The sequence below is a fragment of the Eptatretus burgeri genome, chromosome 6 (genome assembly GCF_056783735.1).
Source record: "Eptatretus burgeri isolate ZD-2024b chromosome 6, Ebu_testis_v1, whole genome shotgun sequence".
In the NCBI taxonomy this organism is placed as follows: domain Eukaryota; kingdom Metazoa; phylum Chordata; class Myxini; order Myxiniformes; family Myxinidae; genus Eptatretus; species Eptatretus burgeri.
In genome coordinates, this window is record NC_140966.1 from 68,965,808 (window position 1) to 68,975,055 (window position 9,248).

Here is a 9,248-nt window from a genome sequence, read left to right on the forward strand (position 1 = left end):
ATCTTTTTATTGGGTACACATATGTGAAGTTTTGACCTTCCCCAACTCCATCTTTTGTTTCTATCTCCTCCCTACCTCTCTCCCGGCACCATTGGCTTTGGTTTCGGCTGTGCCACTGATGCATTGCCTCCTTGGAGGTTAGAGCAGGAATTTGAAATTTTGTTCAGGGGGCTAGCGATAGCCTGCCTACTCTTCATGAAGGATGCTGTGGGTCTTTAACGTTGCCAACTAATGCTGGTTGATGGGACGCCCAGCAAAACGTCAAGCCGAAGGAACACGCACACGCTGATGCTTCGGCCTGCCTACGAGATACCAGGATCAGAGCTGAGATTCTAACCAAGGCGAGCTGGCTCAGGGACGAGTATGTGTACCTCTTGGCCATCTTGCAAGCAATTTTCTATCTTGTGAAGCACCCACAACCTCCCTCCCCCTTGCACGTTCTTCTATGCGATATATTCTGGTCTTCTTGCCTTATCCTTAAAAGTCTCACCAACTGAACCAAACATTATTTGGGCTCCTCAAAAAGGTTTTTATCTTGCCAAAACAAAGTTTGTGCAAGATATGTTAGTGAGCTTGTATGTTTTTTTTTGTTTGTTTGTTTTTTTTGGTCTGTAATCATGTATAAAAAATTCTGCAGAGCACAGTTATCATTGGAAATTTTTGTAACTTCGCATATCAGAGGTCTATAGAGGTCCCTTTCAGCGCATAAAATTTTGAAGGTCAAGGTCAAAGGTCAAGGTCACTTTGTCGCAAATCAGGGGAGTCGACGAAACCCTTATTTTTTGAGTAATTTTGATCGGATCGTCTTCAAACTTCATTGGAATATAGTTCATGGTCTGGCGCTCAGCTGATTAATTTTTGGTGGCGATTGCCCTTGACCTTCATATGTTTTTTGTCTGTAATCGCGTATAAATCACTCTGCAGAGCACAGTTATCATTGGAAATTTTTGTAATTTCGCATATCAGAGGCCTATAGAGGTCCCTTTCAGCGCATAAAATTTTGAAGGTCAAGGTCAAAGGTCAAGGTCACTTTGTCGCAAATCAGGGGAGTCGACGAAACCCTTATTTTTTGAGTAATTTTGATTGGATCGGCTTCAAACTTCATGGGAATATAGTTCATGGTCTGGTGCTCAGCTGATTAATTTTTGGTGGCGACTGGCCTTGACCTTCATGGTTAATGCCTTAGGTCAAACATATTTGACCCCAAGGTCAAATTTTCAAGTTTTAGGAACCATATCGTGTAGTACCTCAAATTGAACACCTCGATGAGTGCTTTCTAGATATGTCAAGCGTGAGACATTATGACGTCATTTGGTGACGTTATGAGGCAAACACATATATTTCATGGTTACTGTGTAGAACGATTCTCATTGGAATCTCTCGTAGGCAGATATTCCTCAAGGAGTCGCTCCTGGTGGATAGCTCTGTTCACCTCAGTGTGACCTCAAAGAAGTCACACGTGGTCACCTTTTGGCAAGATACGGGTCACCCTGCGGGTGACATTGGTTTTTTTTTTTTCACGTGCAGGACATTCTTGCTTTTTGTATTGTCGTGTGGACGACCCAATGTCAACCGTAGCTGCTGTCAAGAATGGACCGGCGATTTACTCCCCAAATATCAAGTGTCCAGAAATCAAGGGAATGGGTACATGTTCACCCAGATGCTGTGACCGTGAAACCATAAGGCGTTTCAGGGATGCAGAAGGTTTGGTATTTTAGATGCTCTCAGGTATACTCTGAGCACTGACTGACCATATTAACTTCATGTTGTAAGGGTGGAAAAAAATATATATTACTTTCCATTGTAAAATAAATTTTATTTTTCTTTTCATGATTAATTTTGACGTGAAGAAGTTGGAACCTGTAACTTTCAACTTAAAGCCTGTATCTCACTGGGCTGCGAGAGCTCGCGATAAAATGCGAACGGGATTCTCCAAAATGTCTGGAAACGTTCGCGGTGGTTCTCAATTTCCTCGCGCGAGTCACAGGACGTCGCTCTGGTGTCGCTGGAATTTTGAACATGTTCAAAAAATTCGTGCAACAAATTTTATCTCAAAATAGTCAGAGTCTGCGCGGTTGTCTCAAACCCTTCTCAATTTAGTTTCCATGAGTCAGAAGGTGCGACATATGTGACTTGCAATGTAATGTAGATAGATTCACAATAGTTCAATCCAGATATGACTTTAAAAAAAATAAAATAAAATAACTCATAGTCCATATTGTAAAACCAGCATTGTCTGTCCTCTTTCTCTCCTGTTCTGAGTAATGGCCTTCAATGCAAACTTTTCACTTTCCCATCATTCCTTTCACCTTCATCATTCATAAATCACGTCACACATTTTTACATAAATTAGGTCACACACAAAATATGGTCACACCCACAAGCCCCTATCAAGGTCGATGAACAATTGGGTCACACACAATGTTTGTGGGTGCAATGTTGACAAGTAAAAGCACACTTTGAACAATCAAGCTTGGTCAGCATTCTCCTGTCATCCCACCATCCTGGTCTGCCAGGGCACAGCTCCCACACCATTGAAGTACTCAGTCAGGTACTCTCTTACTCGTTTTCCAACTGACAATATGATTTGGCATTGTATGAGGAAGTCGGGAGTGGTGGAGAAGTATGTGAGGATCGTGCAGGATATGTATGAGGACAGTGTGACAGCGGTGAGGTGTGCGGTAGGAATGACGGACCGGTTTAAGGTTAAAGTGGGATTGCACCAAGGATCGACTCTGAGCCCTTTCCTGTTTGCAATGGTGATGGATAGGTTGACGGACGAGATCAGACTGGAGTCTCCATGGACTATGATGTTGGCGGATGACATCATGATCTGTAGGGAGAGTAGGGAGCAGGCTGAGGCGAGCCTCGAGAGGTGGAGGTACGCACTGGAGAGAAGGGGAATGATAGTCAGTCGGAGTAAGACGGAGTACATGTGCGTAAATGAGAGGGAGGGTGGGGGTATGGTGCGGTTGCAAGGAGTTGAGGTGGGGAAGGTGGATGGGTTTAAATACTTGGGATCAACTGTCCAAAGTAACAGAGAGTGTGGGAGAGAAGTGAAAAAGAGAGTGCAGGCAGGATGGAGTGGGTGGAGAAGAGTTGCAGGAGTGATTTGTGACAGAAGGGTAGCTGCAAGAGTGAAGGGGAAAGTATCTAAATAAGATGGTAGTGAGACCAGCTATGTTGTATGGTTTGGAGGCGGTGGCACGAACAAAAAGACAGGAAGCAGAGCTGGAGGTGGCAGAGTTAAAGATGCTGCGATTCTCGTTGGGAGTGACGAGGATGGATAGGATAAGAAATGAGTATATTGGAGGGACAGCACAGGTAGGACGGTTTGGAGACAAAGTGAGAGAGGCAAGATTGAGATGGTTTGGACATGTGCACAGGAGGGAAGCGGAGTATATCGGGAAAAGGATGTTGAAGATGGAGCCGCCAGTCAGGAGGAGAAGAGGAAGGCTAAAGAAGAGGTTCATGGATACGGTGAGGGCGGACATCCGGGTGGTTGGAGTGTCAATGAAAGATGTGGAGGATAGAGTGAAATGGAGACGGTTGATCCGCTGTGGCGACCCCTAACGGGACCTAACCGAAAGAAGAAGAAGAATATGATTGCTGGAAGGGAGAGGCCTCATATATATATTGTTGCGGATTCGCGGATTCGCGCCCGCCGGCGTGCGGACGGCCACGTAACTCGAATCGCGGCACGTCGCCCACCGGACGAACAATCCAGTCGTGACCCTCTCGGACTAACGCCGGGAACTAGTCACGGGTGGACCTTTCGGTCTTACCACGATCGTGCCAATCGGCCCCCGCGTGGGATAGGGTTGCTCGCCAAATTCGACCTACCTAAGTACCCACACGGAGGGTAGACCGGGTGATCGCACCTCGCCGCAGGTCGACTTCGGACACGGGCCACTTTAAGCGACCCGTTCCGTCCTATCGGGATAACCGAGCGGTGTTATTCGTCGGCCTCGACGGTTCGATTAATTATCGGGCGTTTTAGCCCACGACCAACCCTTTACGTGAAGCAAGATGGAGATTCAATGAAAGAAAAGACGAAGCGAAGCGGGAAAACAGTTCAACATAACTCACATTTATTTCGCGATGAACGGGAAGCACACATATACAATTACACCAAAAGCACATGTAAAAGGAGAAGAAACACAATATTACACAAAAAGCAAATATAAAAGAGAAACACAATGCAGAGCTATCCGACAACCGAGCACACGGCAACACTTATACAATTTTACTTCACAGACGGCGCCGACAACACAGATACCCAAAGCAAAAGAAAAAGAACCACCCTCCAGGATGAGGGGGGTAGGCGGGCCTGGGGCCGAGACCGTGTCGGGCCTACCCGTCTGATGATGAGACGCAAAGCGGCGGTGGCGCCTCAACTCCGCGGGCCTCGCGGACAGTGTCTGGTAGGGGGTGGGAAAGGGGCCCCCTTGTCGCACTATCTCAGCGTGGGGGGAAACAGGAGGGGGTTGTTGATGCTCGGGGGGGAGGAGGATATCACCCTGTCTCGGGTCCCGCGACGAGCGTCTCCACCTCGACCTCGGTCGCGCCGCCGGCCTCCGCAGCTCCCCGACTCCGACACGAGCACCCCCTCGATCGCCTTCGCCGCCGCCACCTCTCCACAGCTCCGTCCTCTTCACTCTGACTACTACCACTTCTTCCCAGCTCCACCGACAACTCCCAACCGCGAACTCCAACTCTCTTGTCTGACGAATGCAGCCGTTTATATCCCCCGTGGCCTCGCTCCCCCACCTTTGACCCTTTACCTCCGACCCTTCACCTCCAACTGGCTCCCCATTGGACCGAGGAAAAGTGGGCGTGAATGCTTTTTGATCCATGAATTTGCATATAGCGACCACGCTCCAACGCCCTGGAGGCGGGGCCAAATCGCCCCACGCTCTCCGATAGGACGGAACAGAAGTGGGCGTGAGTCGTTTTTGATCCGTTTTTCTCGGAAAGTCCGTGATGTTTCTGAACACGCTGCTCGGTGCGCGCCCTGCACGAGTGCAGTATCGGTGCCCACAAGTGGCGCAAGAATGGTGGTGATGCGATGGTGGCGAGTTGTGACGGTAAAGGTCGTGGCTGTTGTTGTGAAGCGGCGTTGTGGTTGGTGGTTGTTGTTGTGAAGCGGCGTTGTGGTTGGTGGTTGTTGTGAAGCGGCGTTGTGGTTGGTGGTTATTGTGTGATGGCTGTTGAGACGTGGTTGGTGGTGGTAGTAATGGCGGCTGGTCCAAAATAAAGATAGTAAAGAAAAACGGCTATCTAAAAGGGTCGCAGCCCGCATGAATGACATTTATTCCTTCCAAACAACGGGTTTGGGCCTAACTACACATATACTTACAGAGATATCTCACCTAAGGGACCTGAATGGTGGTTTGTGAATTTCGTCAACCACAACAATATGTATATATATATATATATATATATATATATATATATATATATATATATATATATATATATATATATATATATATATATATATATATATATATATATATATTGTTACGAATTTCCGCCCGCTCGGCGTGCGATCGGCCACGTAACTCAAATCGCGATGCGTCGCCCACCGGAAATGACAATTCAGTCGTGACCCTCCTGGAACTACCACCAGGAGCCAGTCAAGGGTGGGGGTTTAACCTCACCACAACCCAGTTCGCATTCTACCCGCGAAAAATAGGGTGAATCGCCGAATGTCGATACACCAAAGTACCCGCGCGGGTAGCGTACTGAGGAGTTGTACCACTCCGCAGGTCGACTCCGGACACGAACCGCTTAAGCGGCTCGTTCCGTGCTGCAGGGATAACCGAGCAGAGTTATCGTCGACCTCGACGTTTCGTGATTATTTATTGGGTGTCTACACCCACTACCAATCCCTTACGTGATGCAAAATGGAACTTTCAAACAAAGGAAAGGACGCAACAAAACAGGAAACAGTTTAACAAGAACTTTTAATTCGCACGCAGACAAGCACTATTTTACAATCATACAAAAATACACGTAAACAGTCAAAGCAAGAACAATACGCAGAGTTAAAACCGAATAACGCAATGTACAAGCACTTATACGGGTTTACTTAATAGACTGGCACCACACACACACACATTTACACCAAAAGCAAAGAAAATACAAGCCATCCTCACAGGCAAGGAGGCAGACAGGTCCGTGGACCAAATGAACGTGGGACCTGGGTGATCGGCCAGGTCCACGAGACCGAAGGGGTCTTACCCGCGCCCTCGTGGCGCGATGGCGGGCGAGCCGCAAGGTCCGCGTAACGCGCCTGACTCCGTGCCCCTGGTACGGTCGGTGAGCTCCTCCAGGCGTGCGTTGTGCAGGCACGTGTTGGTCGGTCGACACCACGGTTGGGGCGTGGAGCGGACGGGGTTACCGGCGCTGTCTGAGCGCGGATGGGGGAAATTGTTGATGCTCGGGGTGGAAAGAGGGGAATGGCGGACGCTCCATCCCGCTTGCGGGGTCTCGGGACCACACCGACTCTGGCGAACTCTCGCCCCTGAATCCTCTTCCGCGTCCCTGCTTCACGCCGCGACTCGTCTCTCAACCTCCACTCCGAGCTCCGTCCCCTTCGCCGTCCGATCCCCGCAACGACAGCCTCTCAGACTCCACGACTTCCGACTAGCACCACTTTCTGCACACACGAGTTGTGTTGTGCTCGCATCTTTATAGACCGGGGGAGGAGCTTGTATGCAGATTCGCGGATCAAAACGCGATTGGAGGCGGGGCCACGCCACCCGACGTTCAGCCATTGGTCGGGCAAAAAGGGGCGTCACCCTCTCCTGATCCGAATTCCTATCGAAAAGGAGTCCACATGCATCGCGCTTGGGGGCGGGGCCATGCCACCCGACGTTTAGCCATTGGTCGGGCAAAAAGGGGCGTGAGCCTCTCCTGATCCGAATTTCCCTCTTGCAAAGGCATCCATTTATACCCGCGGCTCGACGCGTTTGGCAAGAATCACCGAATGGGCCATGGACAGCACGATGTTCGCTGTCGACTGGTGGTGTGGTTGATGGTCGTGGAAGGAGAAAGGCGAAGGTGGTGGGGGGGGTTGCTGTGGTGGTTTGGTTGTTGGCGGGCGTCGTTTGGGAATGGCAGCGAAGCGATGTTTGAGGGATGGAGTTGTGGAGGTAAAGAGGCAAAGGTGGTGGTGTTTGAGTTGTTGGCGGCTTAATGGTCCAAAATAACAATAGAGAAAGAAAAATGGCTAACTCAAAGCGTCGCAGCCCGGATGAATCACACATATTCCCTCTAAACAACAGGTGTGGACTAACGACACATGAACTTAGCGTCATAACTGATCTAAGGACCCTTTATGGTGTAATGTGAATTTCCACAGCCGTAATAATATATATATATATATATATATATATATATATATATATATATATATATATATATATATATATATATATATATATATATATATATATATATATATATATATATATATATATAGTCAGGTCAGGTTCGATCTGTGACCTGCTACAGGTACCATGTAAACCTGTACTAACCTGTTCCATGGTCGGGTTGTCGGCGACTAAACCGTCTCCCCCTCCAGGTTTTCTGGTGAGGAGGGTGTTTGGATATGGACACCCAGCAGGATTAAAAACAAAACCTGTCAAAGGGCGGAGGAGCTCCTTGTGAGCCAACGGCCATCCATATCTAGTGCCCAACTGTGTCTGCGGACGTCCTCCTGCAGTTGGGTTACTTCTTATTAGGAGGTTGGTGGCAGGATTTGCACTCCGGCCACCGTAAAACGCTTCATTCCGCAAAACGCAAAAAAATCTGAAAACCCACTCCGTGGGAGTACCTCCTGTGCAGCTTCCCTTCGCAGGGCAGCTCACCGGATGACAGGATTGGGGCAAAGCCTTCGGGACCCCCAATCTTTGATAGGAGGGAAACCACGGGGTAACATCCCTGGGTCAGATTGCGGGAGAGTGTGTCGGAGTGGTGCTGAGGTGTCGTCCACCAGACGCCGGTCTCCTTGGGTTAACCTGAGGCGGTCCCTTCGGGTGGGTGCCTGGAATGTCCTATCCCTAAGAGAGGATGATCACCTGTCTCTGTTATCATCTGAGCTCAAGCGTTTGGACATCGGGATTGCAGCTCTCTCTGAGGTTCGGAGACCGGATTGCGGCGAGATAATGGTGCATGGTTACACCTACTATTGGTCTGGTCGCTCTGATGGTTACCATACCCAAGGAGTTGCTGTGGCTGTGTCCAATAAGCTGACCCCAATGATAATTGAGGTAACACCGGTCAACGAGCGTATTATGAGATTAAGGATTCGCCACTCCTTAGGTGTCATTTCCCTGGTCTCTATTTATGTTCCGACTGAGGCGAGTGATCTCACCGTGAAGGACACTTTCTACGCCACACTCGAGTCTGTGGTTGATCAGTGCCCCAGACGAGATACACTTCTTGTCTTGGGGGATTTCAATGCATCGACTGGAACTGATAGGGATGGTTATGAGGTGTGTGTTGGTCCCCATGGGTCAGGAACTATGAACCAGAATAGCACTAAGTTCCTTGACTTTGCAAGAAGTCATGGACTTAGGGTGGCTGATTCATGGTTTCAGCGCCCGCAAGCTCATCGCTGGACTTGGTATTCCAACGCTGGCGGTGTGGCAAAGGAGATTGACCATGTCCTCATTGACGGTCGTTGGAGGATGATCCAGAACTGCAGGGTCTACCGGAGTGCTCAGTTCCTCAATATTGACCACAGGCTTGTTGTAGCAACTCTAAAGCTGCACCTTAAATCCTGGAGAATGGTACCATCCCAGCCTAGGCTGGATGTTGCCAAGCTCAGGGATGAGAGAGTAGCTGAGGAGTTTGCGAACAGGCTGAGTGGACACTTGGGGGGTCTGGGTGCTTTGGGGGGTCCTGAAGAGTTGTGGAGCACCTTCAAGACCACCGTCCTTGATGTTGCCGGTGGATGCCTTGGAGTTCACCACAGGGCAAAGAAGAATTTTGTCTCTCAAGGGACACTGGATACCATTGACCAGAGTCGCAGGGCCAGGCTGAATGGCAGAGCTGAGCTGTTCAGGGAGCTGAGGCGTAAAACTGTACGTGCACTGAGGGTGGACAAGGAGGCCTATGTGCGAGGAATCTGTGAGGGGGTAGAGCATCACCTGTCAACAGGTGATTCTCGTCCCGCTTACAGGGGAATTCGCGCATTACGTTCATCCAAGCCCATCCCTCGGAGCACTGCAGTTCGA